The sequence below is a fragment of the Adiantum capillus-veneris genome, chromosome 29 (genome assembly GCF_014529385.1).
Source record: "Adiantum capillus-veneris isolate H3 chromosome 29, ASM1452938v2, whole genome shotgun sequence".
NCBI classification, from domain to species: Eukaryota; Viridiplantae; Streptophyta; class Polypodiopsida; order Polypodiales; family Pteridaceae; genus Adiantum; species Adiantum capillus-veneris.
Window position 1 is genome coordinate 21,377,548 of NC_140959.1, and position 17,235 is coordinate 21,394,782.

Sequence of the window (17,235 nt, forward strand, 5' to 3'; positions counted from 1 at the left end):
AAAAATTTGAGTCAATTTGAGTAAGGGAAAGACACGTTTTCATTGTTTTAATTTTTTTCACTTGCACCATTCACTTGAGGTGTGTCTCCTTAGGTTTGGTAAATACCAAACCTAAAATTTTTGACAATTGTCAACCAACCATGGGTTGGTTCTACTCTCTCAATCCTAATTGGCTAGTCCACCTCATACGAGGAGGCTGCCACGTCACCAAAGGTCCATGTCATCACAGTAAACACTTTGACTGTAACACTTGGCTTGCCATGTCACTCTAATTGCCAACTCATCCACCACCCTCCACTGCCACCTTGTATGCCACTTCACCTTAAGTGCCATGTCATCCACCATCTCACATGTCACGTGTAAGTATTGCTTGCATGGCTTGCCACATCACTCGCAATCTCATGAGCCACCAAGCATGCCACATCGCCACCTTGCCAACTCATCACATCTTTTTTTGCCACCTAATCATTACATGTCACCATTTTGACACGTCATCATATGACATGGCAAATGAGGGGATCCCATCCGCCACGTCATCTTTCCACCTATGCATTCCATGTCATCAATCATCCACATCAGCTTGCCACATGGATGACCATGTCATTCATGCATGGCCACCTTAAAATAGCCATGTCATTTTTTTTTAATTTAAAAAATAATGTAAGTAAATTAAAAATCAAGATATCTCAATCTAATTATTTACGTGGTAATTTATGCAAAAAAATGTATATATTTTTATGTAATTTTTAATTTTTTTAAGTATAAAGAAAATTCTATTTATTTGAAATGTCATTGGATCACAAAAAGAAAGAATTTTTTTAAATAGCTTTTAGTTTACTTATGCACACGGGTTCGGGACCTTTTGTATCGATACAAGCCGCACATAGCTCGCGATGGAAAAAACGTCGACCACGCTCCTTGATCACACCACGGCCCGGGCGGGAGCTTACCGTAGTCAGTGCCTCAGCCCTAGACACGATCCGCCATCACTTATCGCCTATTGAGCCCCGTCGGCCATCTCGAGCACGTTGAGCCCTGCTAGACCTGAAAACTGCATGAAAGTAGCCAAGCCCGTCGGTGGAAGGTAGCCTTGGCCCTCGCCCGAGGGGGGGGGGGGGGGGGGGGGGGGGGGGTCGCATCCCAACGTCACAAGAGGGGTGTGGGGAACTCGTCGCCTCACCTCACCCGTCCTTCGCGCCGCGGTCTGCCCCGTTCCCATCTCAACCAAGCACCACTATCTTATAGTTGTACACAATCCGGTGCAGGCCGACAAACTCCCCAAGAACCATGACCCACGGGCCGGCAAATGGGGGAAACCCCCTTGTTGGGGGAAGGCCGTAAGAGTAGGGGTGAGGATGTAGGTGCTTTCCCTGCCCTTGCAATTTTTCATGGCCATCCGATCGCCAACTTTTCGTTTTGGCTTCGCTAAGGGTCCAATGGTCAAAAACTGGCAATTGTGCCATAGTAGACCGTCGAGACGGATTGCGTTGCCCATGAAACTTTGTAGGGACTGGTATTTAAGTGCTTTCCTTGTCCTTGCAAAGTTTCATGGCCATCTGCTCTCGTATGGTTGGTCTAGGGTGGCACAATCGCCAAATTTTTTGTTTTGGCTTCGCTAAGGGCCCAATGGCAAAAACTGGCGATTGTGCCACCATAGCCCGTCGAGACGAATTGCGATGCCCATGAAACTTTGCATGGATGGATATTTAGGGCTTTCCCTACCCTTGAAATGTTTCATGGCCATGCACTCCCGTCTCGTCGGTCTAGGATGGCACCATCACCAATTTTTTCGTTTTGGCTCGCTAAGGGCCCAATGGTCAAAAACTTGTGATTGTGACACAGTAAACCGTTGAGATGGATTACGATGGCCATGAAACTTTACAAGGGTAGGGATTTAAGTGCTTTCCCTACCCTTGCAATGTTTCATGGCCATCCGCTCCATTCTCGCGGTCTAGGGTAGCACAATCGCCATTTTTTTCATTTTGGCTTCGCTAAGGGCCCAATGGTCATAAACTAGAGATTGTGCCATCGTAGCCCGTCGAGACGGATTGCGATGGCCATGAAACTTTGTAAGGGCAAGGATTTAGGTGCTTTCCTAGCCCCTGTAATGTTTTATGGCCATCCACTCCCGTCTCGTCGGTCTAGGTGGCACAATCGTCAATTTTTTTATTTTGGCTTCACTAAGGGCCCAATGGTCAAAACCTGGCAATTATGCCGCCGTAGCCCGTTAAGACGAATTGGGATGCCCATGAAACTTTTCAGGGGTAGGTATTTAGGTGCTTTCCCTGCCACTGCAACATTTCATGGCCATCTGCTCCCATCTCGTCAGTTTAGGGTGACACAATCGCTAATTTTTTTGTTTTGGCTTCGTTAAGGGCCCAATGGTCAAAAAGTGGTGATTGTGCCACCGTAGCCCATTGAGATGGATTGCAATGGCCATGAAACCTTTTAGGGGTGGAGATTTAGTTGTTTTCCCTGTCCATGCAATGTTTCATAGCCATCCGCTCCCGTCTGTCGTTTGTACCGCCTCCTCCTCACGCACCCCATCCTCTAGTAGTGCTGCCACGACTGTCTGTCTGTCTGACTTTGCAGGGACGGGGGTGATAATCGTTACTTCACCCCTACAATTTTACACAACCATCTAATATGGTATGGGCGGCCAAGGCCCATATTATGCGCCAAAATGGGACGTATGAGCCATACGATCCATTTTAGCGCATAGTATGGGTCGGGACTACCCAAACTATGTTGGATGGCCACAAGCCTTTGCACGAGTGGGGAAGAGTATAATTTTTCTACATCACAAATTTTCCTAGCCATCCGATATGGTATGGACAGTCAAGGCCCATACTATGTGCTAAAATGAGACATATGACTCATACAACAAATTTTAGCACATAGTATGGGTCGAGACCTATGAAATTATATCGGATGGCCATAGGACTTTGCATGGAAAGGTTTGAGTACTATTTCCTCACTTGTGCAAAGTATCACAGCTATTCGATATGGTTTGCATGGTCAAAACCCATACTATGCGCTAAAATGGACCGTATGAGCCATACGACCGTATGGCTCATACTATGCGCTAAAATGGACCGTATGAGCCATACGACCCATTCTAGCGCATAGTATGGCTTGAGACCACCTAAACCATATTGAATGGCCACAAGAATTTATAAGAGTGGGTATGATAACTATTTTTCCATCCCTGCAAAGTTTCATAGCCATTCGATATGGTATGGACGATTAGAACCCATAGTATGTGCTAAAATGGTTCGTATAAGACATATGGTCCATTTTAACACATAGTATGGTTAGGGACCGCCCAAAACATATCGGATGGTTACAAGACTCTGCAAGAATGGGGGTGATTACTGTTACTTCACCTCTGTAATGTTTCACAACCATCCAATATGGTAGGGGCGGTCAAGGCCCATATTATGCGCTAAAATGGGACGCTTCAACCATACGGCCCATTTTAGCGCATAATATAGGTCCGGATTGCCCAAACTATATTGGATGGACACAAGACTTTGCACAAGTGGAAAAGAGTATAATTTTTCCACCCCTACAAATTTTTCCAGTAATCTGATATGATATGGGCAGTCAAGGCCCATACTATGTGCTAAAATGAGATATATGGCTCATACAACAAACTGTAGCACATAGTATGGGTCGAAACCTCTCAAACCATATTGGATGGCCTTAAGACTTTGCATGGAATGGGTTAAGTACTATATCCTCACTTGTGAAAAGTCTCACAACTATTCGATATGTTTTGGGTGGTCAGAGCCCATACTATGGGCTAAAATAAACCGTATGAACCATACGACCCATTCTTGCGCATACTATGATTCAAGACCACCCAAACTATATTGGATTGCCACAAGACTTTTCATGGGTGGGGATGAGATCCATTTTGCCATCCCTGAATGTCTTATAGCCATCCGATATGGTATGGGCTATCAAGGTCCATTATATGTGCTAAAATGGGCCGTATGAGACATACGGTCCTTTTTAGCACATAGTATAGTTCGGGACCATCCAAACCAACCACAAGACTTTTCATGGGTTGGGGTGAGAACCATTAGTTCACCCCTGTAATGTTACATAACTATCCAATATGATATGGGCAGTTAAAGCGCATACTATGTGCTAAAATGGGATATATGGCTCATACAACCCATTTTAGCGCATATATGGGACTTGACCGCCCATACCATATCGGATGAATGTGCGATTTTGCACGGGTGAAATGATAGTGCTCACTCCCATCCGTACAATTTTTCACAGCCATCCACTATGGTTTCGACGGTCTTGACCCATACTATGCGCTAAAATGGGCCATATGAGTTATACAACCCATTTTAACGCATAGTATGGGCCTTGATCGCCCACACCAATTTGGATGGATGTGAAAATTTATACAAGTAAGGGAATGAAACTCATCCCCACCCTTGCAAAAGTCCTACAACCATCCGATATGGTTTAAGCGGTCTCGATCCATACTATCCATACTATCCATACTATGCGCTAAAATGGGTCGTTTGGCACATACAACCCATTTTAGCGCATATTATCGGCCTTGATCGCCCATACCATAGCGGATGACTGTGAAAGTTTGCATAGGTAGGAAAATGATTCTCACCCCCACCCCTAAAAATTTGCATAGCCATCCAAACTGGCATGGGTGGTCAAGGCCCATACTATGTGCTAAAATGGACCGTATGGCCATTTGAGCATATAGTATGGTTCGTGACCATCCAAAACATATTGGATAGCCACAAGACTTTTCATGGGTGGGGTTGAAAATCATTTCACAACTTGTGCAAAGTTTCATAGCCATCCAATATGGTATGGGTGGTCAAAGCCCATAATATGTGCTAAAATGTGTCATATGAGTTTCACAACCCATTTTAGCGCATAGTATGATTTGGGACTGTCCAAACCATATTAGATGTCCATGAGACTTTTCACGAATGGGCATGAGCACCACTTAACCACCCCTACAAAGTTTCACAGCCATCCAATATGGTACCCCTATGGTATGGGCAACCAAGGCCCATACTATGCACTAAAATGGGACATATGATATAACCCATTCTAGCGCATAGTATGGGTCGGGACCGATCAAATCATATTGAATGGCCATGAGACTTTGCAAAAATGGGTGTGAGCATCATTCAACCGCTCCTAAAAAGTCACAAAACCATGTGATATGGTTTGGGAGGTCAAGGGCCATACTATGTGCTAAAATGGGACATATGGCTCATACAGCCCATTTTAGCTCTTCTATCATGAATTAGGATATGATCATCTGGTATTGTTGAATCTTTGTCTATGTACATGGGTCTTTATATGGTTTATATTTTCATCTATATGATTAGATTGATTGCCACATATGTGGACCTTTATATATTCATCTACATTGGTATCCTTTTATAATGGAATAGGACGCGCTTGTCTTTATAGTTTCTATATGGGTGTTTACATGATCCTCTATAACTGCATCTACAATGTTGTCTCTATGGTCATCTATACAGTTTTTTGCATGGACATATACATGGTTAACTTTATAAAGATTGGTTGTCTATGTGGATCATCAATATGATCAGCTAATGTCATCAATAGAGTCATCTTCATTGCTATCTTTCTATATGATGGATTAGGATATGATCGTCTTTATATGGTTCTATGGAAATCTATATTAGATGCTATATGGTTTCTCTATGACTATCTACGTGGGAATTTATATAGTCCTCTACATTGGCATCCATATGGTCATCTAAATATAGTGCTATCCTTTTTCCATAGACCACATGTATATGGTGTCTATATGGTCAGTTCTATGCTAGTCTATATGGCCAGTTCTACAAGCTTCTACATAGGGATACATATGGTCATCTATATGGTTGATGCTATGATTCTCTATATGTTCATCTATATGGTTTCTTATAGAATTTCTCCAAGCCCTTTTCAATGGTTTGTTGTATGATTAACTAGATTATATTATTTTTTATATCATCATCTTTATTGTCGCATATATGGTCAACCAGATTGGTGTATACTTAGACAACTAGCTCATCGTCTATATGGACAACTAGATTTTCATCAATTATATTTTAAAAAAACTCTCTCTCTCTCTCTCTCTCTCTCTCTCTCTCTCTCTCTCTCTCTCTCTCTCTCTCTCTCTCTCTCTCTCTCGCTGTGTGTGTGTGTGTGTGTGTGTGTGTGTGTGTGTGTGTGTGTCTTGATTTTTGTTGCCAGGGGGATCCAAGGGGGGGTGGCGACAGCTATTTAGCCCCCTCTTGGTGGTGGAGTTTGGGGGCAGTGCCCCCAAAGGTTGGAAATTGATGTATTTTTGGATATGAATTTGTATATAATTTGACAAAAAATGCGATGATATTTATCATGTGGTAGAGAGACTCTTATACACATTGTATGAGGAGAGAGAGAGAGAGAGAGAGAGAGAGAGAGAGAGAAAGAGAGAGAGAGAGAGAGAGAGAGAGGGAAAAAGAGTCCCAATAGAGACAAGGAGTGATAGAGATTTGATCTAGAAATTCTCTGAACTAGACACCCTAGTACGATTCTCCTCCAAAAATTCCATGCACGCATGTGGATCCATGTTCAATCATCTCTATAAGTCTCATCGAGTGCCACGTAACTCGCCGAGTTGCGTGGAATGCAAACGGTTGGAGATGTTCCACGTAACTCGTTGAGTTATGTGGACTTATGACGTATATGCCACATCATTGTTGAGAGTTCTTTCAAGAAGGCATCCACGTAACTCGTCGAGGTACGTGGCCCGCCTATGTAGCAATCTAGTAGGCTTTGCCACGTAACTCGCCGAGTTACGTCGCTTGCCTAGGTTGGCATAGCCACGTTTCTCGGCGAGTTACGTGGCAATGCCGTGCTTGCATGTACATGGAAATAGCACATCGCCTTTGTGGCATGACTACATCACTCGGCGAGTTACGTGGAGCTTCTTACCAGTAACTTGCCAAGTTTTAGAAGTAGGCCACGCATCGCAATTTCCTGCTTCGGGCACAAGGGTAACTCGGTGAGTTAGCCGCATTGCGGAGGTCATGCTTGGGTGCGGACTGTGGGAAGTGGGTACACTCTATCTTGCATACACCCCAAAGCTTTGTATGGGTTGAAGCAATCTCCTAGTGCTTGGTATGAGAAGGGTGACACTCATTTGATCAAACGAGGCTTTCGTTACAATCCAACATAAAGCACATTGTATGTAAAGCATGAGGGTGATGTATTTCTCATTGTGGTTCTTTATGTGGATGATTTGTTTATCACTGGACCAAATGAGAGACATATTGATGAAGTTAAGGCTGATTTGCATGCTACTTTCAAGATGAAATATTTGAGGTTGTTGCATCCTTACTTGGGTATACAGTTTAAGCAATGTGATGGTGGTATTGCCTTGTGTCAAAAAAGTTACATAGAGACATTGCTATGTAAGTTTGGACTTGAGTATTGTAAACCCCACTCCCATGGAAATAGGTTTGAAATTGAGTCTTCATGATGCTGGTGATCCTGCAGATGTCACTCTTTACCAAACTAATGTTGAATACCTCATTTATGTATGCAATACGAGGCTGGATATTCAGTTTTCACTCTCACAGGTCAATAGATGTATGCATAGCCTAGGGTCTAAGCATTGGCATGCTGTCCTCAAGAGGATTTTCCGCTACTTGAGTGGCACTTTACATATTGGCTAGTATCCCAAGGGGGGATCATTGCTGCCAGACTTACATGCTTTTTCGAACTCAAATTTGGCTGGTTGTTTTGACACTCGAGTGTCCACAAGTGGCTTTTGTTTCATGCTTGGCAGTTCATGTATATCATGATTGAGCAAGAAGCAACCTACTGTGGATACTTCTAGTTGTGAGGCTGAGTACAGGGCAATCTTCACAGCTACGGTTGAGTGTGTATGGCTCACATGCCTTATGGCTGATTTGGGTGTTGGACAGGACACTTCCAACACTATCTACACTGGCAGTCAAAGCGCAATTGCAATTGTGAGCAAACCAATTTTTCATGCTCGCACAAAGCACATTGAGGTGCATTACCACTATGTCAGGGAGAGACTCTCCGCAGGAGAGATCAGCTTGGCTCATGTGCCAGCACAGGACAACCTTGCAGATCTTTTCACAAAGGCATTGTCTCGTGAGAAGTTTGAAGCTTTCCACAAAGCTTGGGCTTACTCCCCTTTGTGGACTAATCACGTCCTCAAGGCATGGCACTTCCCTTTATTTATGTGCCAGCTCTCGTTCACATATCACTCCAGGGGGGATTTGTTACCATATACATGTGGTAGTGATGTGTGTGAGCACACTTAGGACCACCGGGGCATTTTTTCCCTCACTAGGAGGTTTTTTCTCCCGTGCATTGTATATACGCCCATCATTCCAGGGTTATCTATCTTTCCATTTCACACTAAGTAAAACACTCTCTATTGGGTGCCTTGGGCTTCCATTCGTCTTCTCCAAGTTGTGTGTGTTTTCCTGCAACCCTAATCCCAATAAATAGAACAAAACCCAATAAAGTTCACATGGATAGAGTCCATATTTTCTTCACATCTAATAAGCAACTAAGCAATTTCTGCCTCATCATCGATGTATGTGCATCGCTTGGCAAGTTGTCAATGTATTAGTAAATGGCCATAAGATGAACTTGATATTATACGCCTTGCCCTAGTCTCTGCATAACATGGAAACTCACTACAATTTGGTAAAGCAAAAGAATATTTCTTACACAAAAAATGCATGCTATCTCAAGGTCACAAAAAAATGTCACCTACTAATCTAGAGGAGCCTTGCCCTAGTCTCTGCATAAAAAAACAACTCACTAAAATTTGATAAAGCAAAAGAATAATTCTTACACAAAAAATGCATACTATCTCAAGGTCACAAGAAATGTCACCTACTAATCCAGAGGGAGCCTCGTTAAGAACAAAATCATCATCATCATAACTAGCAAAAGCTCCACTTCCATGCATATTTACTCCACCCATATTTCCATAAAAATTTGCAACCAAGGGCGTGAGATAACCATCACATATTTGTCCATCATTATCAATGAGCATACATGGAAAACCTATGTGCATGGCAGCCTTCAACACAAGTCTTGTGCCTCCACCAATCTCCAACACCGTGCCCATAGGTGGCGGAGAATCTTTGGTGTTATTTTTCCACAATAATATTTTTACTGGTTTCAAGAACTCCTCTCAAGAACACCCCTCCATCCTCCACTCTTCCCTTCACATTGTGCCCTTGAGGATTGTTGTAATGACCAACAATCTCCAAGGAGAGATCCTGTTGGAGCAAATTTCCCATCTTTGTAAATAGCAATGAGAACATGCTAGTGCTCAAATTCAATTTAGTGATTCAAAGAGTAAATAAATTAGAAATTGTAGAGGTTATTCACCTTGTGTCCTCTTTCCATATTGAAAGAGGGTTGCATTCCAATTTTATGTAATGCCAATACAAGAAATGTGCTCACCTAAATAAGAGAATTATAATCATCTTGAAATTTCCCAAAACCTACCATACATATGTGATGCTTGTGCATGTAATGAAATGAGAAAATAGCAATCTAAGATCCATCTCAATCCCACAACTAAGCATGCACGCAAGCTTATACACTCCACCAAAGCAATGGATGAAAGTGGGCATATCACTAATATCCACCCCATGTCATCCATCATTGTGCTTGCCACCAAAATAGAGCACTTGACATGGTCCTCAGACAATGCATTCCAAGCAAGTATGCCATCAAATCCAACAATGTTGTCACCTAAAAGTTATCTCAATTTTTATAGGCATGCAAGAAAAGAAGAAACAATAACATTGAGAGTAGATTTGAAAGAAACCTGTAGGAAGATCTATCACACTTAAATCCACACTCCAAGCACATGGTTTAGAATTTTGCATTTTTCCACCCCTTCCCAAGCTCATATAAAACTCACGCATCACTGCAAAACCCTCCTTGAAGTTCCCTTCCGATGAACTCTTTTCCTGGCACAATAAAATCATAGTTCCATACTTTTACTTCTTTCAACAAAGTTCTCTTATCAAATGAATGAAAAGTAGCAAGTGGAATGTAGATTGTTGAGCCCTTGCTAGTCTTCTTTGTGGATCTGCTTCCACCAATCAAAGATTTCATGTCTACACAAAAAAGCAATCACATTTTAATATACATTGTTAATTACTATAAATCACAGAACACAATATGTAACATATGCATGCTCAAAGCATAAATAGATACAGTAGAACTCATTCATCATATTTCTAGAATAGTTAGGAACTTACCATTCAAAGAACTTCCTACTTTTCTTGTGGATGGTGGACGACCACCCTTCATTCCAAGTGTTTGAGCATCTTGATCCTCTTTGTCCTTGAGTGTTTTTAATTACTCATCTACCCTTTTCCTTTGATCATAAATCATTTATTCCATAAACTCAGAATCTGATTTGCATTCCCCTTTCATATGTTAAAGATATGCCTCTTTCTCCTCTTCCAAACACTCTCCTTTTTTCATGTCAAGCCACCAAGGACAGTACTTACGCTCCCAAGCATCCACCAAGATGGTTCCATCAAGTGAGCCATTCTCCCTAAATATGGTAGATGTAAACATACAATATGTGGGCAGAGATGATTGTCCAAGCTTTGCAAGTGTCTGACAAGCATTGTATCTCTTTTGTAACCAAAAGGTGCATCAAAAACCTACAAATGACACCTACCGATCAAGATCTCAACAAGTATCACTATAAAAAGCTTTGACCTACATGCTTAGACAAGTAAAACATACCTATAAACCAATCAACATGAAGAGTTCTTCAAATCCCCAAGCTTGCTCCTACATTCATCTCTTTTTGAAAGTCATAAAATAGCACACCTCTGTATCTACTCACAATGTCACTAAAATATTCTTGCAATCTCACACCCATGGGAAGCTCTACTTTATTAGTACCCATATTAGAATCCAAGACTTGTTGCAAAAGTCTAGTGGCATCTTCTAAAAGTTGATCCATCCATACCTCCTTGGCCAGCCAAGAAATGTATTGATGGTCCCTAAGTGGCATATCATAGCTTTGGCAAAAAAAATTCATCTTGGCCCAACATTTTTAGTATCCTCAATTTTAGCTCAATTGAACATGAGGCAGACGAAATAGAGTACAACTTTTCAATAGAAATTTTGAATCTCTCATCTTCAAAAGGAAACTTCCACAATATTTCAAACCATTCTTTTCTATTAGCAAGATTAACCATTGAGAGATTCTACAATAACATAAAACAAATATTCTTGTAAAATGAGAAACACGTTCTTATCAAGTTTAAGACTTCAAAACTCACCCGTGTCATTTTTTTATTGTAAGTCTTTATCACACTTTTTTCGTGCTGCAGTAGTTGTCGTCAAATGCTCATCCTTCGGTAAATTTGGAGGTATCTTGCTACAAACCATCTCATGATCCTTTTTCCACTTTCCCTATAAAACACAAGGGCCTTAAATTTAACCCATTATAAAGATATATGGACAATAATTCAATGCAAAACCAATAAAGCACATTAATGTTTACCCATAAACCAAACGACCGAGAATTGATTGAGTAAGAGGATACCGAACTCTCTTTCCACTAATAGCCTCGTGCTCTTGTCCTTACAATATACTTTTTCTCAGCTTCATCAAAATCTTGTGAAAATTGCTTTTCATGACAAGCACAGTGTACTTGTATGGAATAAATAATCTTTCAAATTGGTCTTAACTATGGCTTCTTCATTCATTGAAAATAAAATACAACGTCGTACTCATAGCAATATTTGAAAACCAAGAAGAAGAAGAGAAGGATAACTCAAATGCTCAATCTTTGTAGAGTAGCCACTAACTTGAGCTCATTATTCAGAGAAGGTACTATGAATTGAGCTTGAACTCGTGTATGCATTCTTTTGTTATTTTGGTATATTTCATTTATGCATTGCATCCAAGCAATTGTTCTGTGGTTGCCTTCCCAAACAAAGAATATTTTGTTGCTAAAATGTGACCAATTTTTCTTGAGCTCCTCTTCAAACTCTTTGTTAACCAAGCTCCAATTTTTATCCATGTGTCAACAATATTGTCATCCACATCTTTGGTTGTTCCATCTGACATATTAATAGATAAAATGAAACTACCCTTCATAACAAAGTACCCATCATCATCAAGAAATTCTTTAAGCAAAGACACGTCTTGTCTCAGCTCCCTCACCCTCTCATTGACAATACAGCAACACAAAGGAACAAGTAACATCATGCCATGATTCATGGTTATACTCTCCAAAAACTCGGAACCTTGTAATTTATTTAAACACATGGGAATAACGTCCTCTGGATCTTCTTCTTTCTCATTGCTCTCAGAAACCGCATCCTTTGTCATCGTGAGATCTTTGTTTCACCATCTTTGCTCTGACTATCCGGCTCTATGATCTCCATTTCTTGCTCAATCTTGACATCAACATCTTTGTTTTTCTTGTTTGCTCCTCCTTTGTTTGAGGTTCTACTGTGCTCTTCCTTTTTCCTAATGGACTAGACTGCAAACAAGACAAAGCACAAAACAAAATATTAATAGTTCTACATGTTCTTTGAAATGCATTTCATGATTGTTGGAATTAGGGTTGTAGAAAAACACACACAGCTTGGAGAGACGAAGGAAGCTCAAGGCACACAACAGAGAGTGTTTTACTTAGTGTGCAATGGAGAGATAGATAGCCCTAGAGTGATGGGCATATATACAATGCACAGGGGAAAAAACCTCCTAAAGAGGGAAAAAATGCCCCGACGGTCCTAGTGTGTTCACACACATCACTACCACATGTACATGGTAACAAATCCCCCCTAGAGTGATGCGGTGAACAAGAGCTAGCACATGAGTAAAGGGAAGTGCCATGCTCTGAGGACATGATCAGTCCACAAAGGAGAGTAAAGCTTTACGAAAAAATGCCCCGACGGTCCTAGTGTGTTCACACACATCACTACCACATGTACATGGTAACAAATCCCCCCTAGAGTGATGCGGTGAACAAGAGCTAGCACATGAGTAAAGGGAAGTGCCATGCCCTGAGGACATGATCAGTCCACAAAGGGGAGTAAAGCTTTGCGAAAAGCTTCGAACTTCTCATGAGACAATGCCTTTGTGAAAAGATCTGCAAGGTTGTCCTGTGTTGGCACATAAGCCAAGTTGATCTCTCGTGCTAAGAGCCTCTCCCTGACATAGTGGTAATGCACCTCAATGTGCTTTGTGCGAGCATGAAAAATTGGATTGCTCGCAACTGCCAATGCACTCTGGCTATTAGTGTAGATAGTGTTGGCAGTGTCCTGTCCAACACCCAAATCATCCATAAGGCGTCTGAGCCATACGCACTCAATTGTAGCTGTGAAGATTGCCCTGTACTTAGCCTCACAACTCGAAGTGGCCACAGTAGGTTGCTTCTTGCTCAACCATGATATACATGAATTTCCAAGCATGAAACAAAAACCACTTGTGGACACTCGAGTGTCAAAACAACCAGCTCAATAAGAGTCTAGAAAAGCATGTAAGTGTCGTGTCAATGATCCCCCCTTGGGATAAAACAAGCCAAGATGTAAAGTGCCACTAAGTTAGCGGAAAATCCTCTTGACAACCTACCAAAGCTTAGACCTTGGGTTATGCATAAATCTGATGACCTGTGAGACTGCAAACTGAATATCCGGCCTTGTGTTATATACATAAATGAAGCATCCAATAGCAATTTGGTAAAGAGTGACATCAGCAGGATTGCCAGCATCATGTAGACTCAACTTCAAACATGTTTCCATGGGAGTGGCAATAGGTTTGCAATCCTCAAGTCCAAACTTACATAGCAATGTCTCTATGTAACTTTTTTGACACAAGGCAATACCATTATCACACTGCTTAAACTGTATACCCAAGTAATGATGCAACAGCCCCAAATCTTTCATCTTGAACATAGCATTCAAAACAGCCTTAAATTCAAAAATATGTCTCTCATTTGGTCCAGTGATCAGCAAAACATCTACATAAAGAACCACAATGAGAAGTACATCACCCTCACGCTTTACATACAATGTGTTTCTTGTTAGACTGTTACGAAAGCCTTGTTTGACCAAATGAGTGTCAGCTTTCTCATACCAAGCACGAGGAGATTGCTTGAACCCATACAAAGCCTTCTTACATCTGTACACTTTGTCCTCTTGTCCTTTCTTGACAAAACCGCGAGGCTGCGTTACATAAACTTCCTCAAATATGTCTTCATTCAAGAAAGCAGTAACAATGTCTGATTGATGTACATCCCAACCACAATGAGCTGCCAATGCACATAGAAAATGCACAATAGTCATACGACAAGTAAGAGCAAAAGTCTCTTCATAATCTATGCCTTTTTGTTGTGCATAACCCTTTGCAACAAGTCGAGCCTTATGGCGATCGATCTCACTATCCGGTGAGCGTTTCAACTTGTAAACCCACTTCGTACCAATGGCCTTTTTACCAGGAGACAAATCACATAAAATCCATGTGTCATTTTCTATAAGTGCATCATATTTTGATTGCATGGCAGCCATCTAATTTTCTGAATTCTGTGCTTCATCAAAAGACAGAGATTCCTCAACATCATGTAAGCTAGACACAGCCAAAGCATAACAATCTAATGCATAAGATGCATGGCAGGAACCTGAACGAGTACGACTAGACAAAGGTGCATCCAATTTACTCTCACGTAATGTATGCACCAACCATTTTGGCATACCTCTAGCCTGCTCATTTTCAACCCTTTCCTCATCAAGTACATCATGTACATCTGCATCCATAATAGGCTGATCTGTAACATTTTTGAAAACCCCCATAGCCTGTACATTTGCCTCATTGGAATTTACATTCAAACTTCCACCACTAAAAAGAGGCAACAAAGTGTCATAAATATCCTGTGAGATTACATTATTGTCTCTAGTACATGACAGCAAGGGTTGAACAGAATCTTCCACAAACACTATATCTCGTGAAACCAGAATTCGCTTTGTTTGCGGATGATATATTGCTTTCAGCACTATAACCAACAAAAATACATTTGATAGCCTTATCATCCAATTTTTTGCACTGTGTTTGTGGCACCAAAGCATATGCCAAACAACCAAAAACACGCATGTGCTCAATAGAAGGCTTTCTATCATGCCATGCTTCATATAGAGTAATAGACTGCAAAGCTTTTGTAGGACACCTGTTAAGTACATAAGTGGCACACATGGTGGCCTCAAGCAAAAAAGAATGCGGCAAAGCTTGACTTTTGACCATTTTGCTTAAGCGTATAAGGCACTGTACATTGGTGTTTTATCCCACGAGTAGCCAGAAATGCATTAAATTCATGAGACATATACTCCCCCCTTGATCGGAACGGAGGGTGCCCATAGTACATTTTGAGACATTTTCATCCACAGCTAGAAATTGTTTGAAGCACATAAAAACTTTAAACTTCGCTTTAAGCGGAGATACCCATGCATGCCTGGAGTAACCATCAATGAAAGTCACGAAGTAAAGGTAATTGCCCAAGAGCGGAGTTTGCATGGGTCCACAAACATCACTATACACAAGCTGCAACCTGCATGTGGCCCTAACTGAACCATCCTTTGGAAACTTCGAACGCTGTATCTTACCCAAAATACAGCCTTCACAAACGTGTTTGACAGGTGCTTCGAGAGGTGGCAAAGAAGCAACCATATCAGATTTTTGCAAACGCAGCAAACTCACAAAATTCAGAGTACCAAAACGTGCATGCCAAAGTTTTGCACCTGAAATAGCCCTTGAATCTGCAACTGCATTTGTAAAATTTTATCCACACTTGTCATACAAAGTGAGATTATACAGCCCACGACACAAAAGGCCTAATGCAACAATTTCATAATCAAAACTGAGATCATAAATTGTACGTCTGTCATCCACAAATTTGACTACAAGTCTAAGTCTAGCAAGTGCAGATACAGACAAGAGATTCTTCTTGATCCCAGGTACATAAAATGCATCAACAAGTGTGAAAGAACTGCCATTTGTAGCAGTAAGCACAATCTTTCCAACTCTTTGAACCGGATAAGAGGCATTATTGGCACAAGTGACTAAATTCTCATGAGGGACAGACTCGAGAGAGGTGAACAATTTACGATGTAAGGGAATGTGCTTTGTAGCACCACTGTCAAAATAAAATAAATGTGAATCTGCAGCAACTGACATGCATGCATCATGGACAACAGGATTGTAAGTGCACTCTGCACTAGAAGCCCATTCTGCATCAACATCAGCATCACAATCTCTTTTCACAGAAGACTCAACAATGGCTGCATTTGTAGTGGAACCACCCTCTTTCTTCTTAGCCTCTTTGGTCTTCAACTTAGGACACTGCTTGATCAAGTGATCATTAGCTTTACAATAATGGCAACGCATCTTCTTTTTGCCCTTATCACCAGAATGCCAGACGAAGTGCTTCCAGCAGAAGCATTGGGAACATAAGTTTTGCCACTCGCAGCAGAACCATTAAAAGTGGCTGCATTGCTGTTGCCACCCTTTCTTTGAGAAGCAATAAAAGCCTGTTCAACTGCACACTGTCTAGTCCTGTTCTTTCTTGAAGTGACTCTTGTAACAGCAATGTGCACAATGCATCAAACTTGACAACTTCAGGATTTCCTTGGATCATAAATCTCCAAGTAATAGCAAAATTCTGGTAAGAATCTGGCAAGGCATCAAGAACAATCTGCACAAGGGAACTGTCTGAAATGACTTCACTTGTAGAAATAAGTTGCTCATTGATATCCTTGACACCAGTAAGGAAAGTGTCCATATCATCTTCCTCATGCATAATCTTCGATTCCAGCTCTTTACGCAGCAAAGCAATTTTTGCATCATTGCGGCTTGAATAAAGACCAGCTAGAATATCCCAAGCCTGTTTTGCAGATTTAACTGAGCGAATGTGAGGAGTAATGGTGCGCTTCACAGACAACGCAATCAATGCATGAGCCTGTGCATCATTTACATCCCAACGAGCTTATTCTGCCGTAAGCAAAACAACTCTAATAACAGCAATCCTTGCAGTAAGACCGGGCCACATCCTCAACATCGCCTACATCCTCAGAACCAGGACTTACATCAATGCCCTACACAATATTCTAGACTTCCTTTGACACAAGAACATGTTGCATCATGTAA

At 41.3% G+C, this 17,235-nt stretch overlaps 1 pseudogene; it reads right to left on the reverse strand.

The window, feature by feature from the left end:
• Positions 1 to 9,978: 9,978 nt before the first annotated feature.
• LOC147418875 (uncharacterized) lies at positions 9,979 to 11,138 on the reverse strand (annotated as a pseudogene).
• Between the last annotated feature and the right edge of the window lie 6,097 nt (positions 11,139 to 17,235).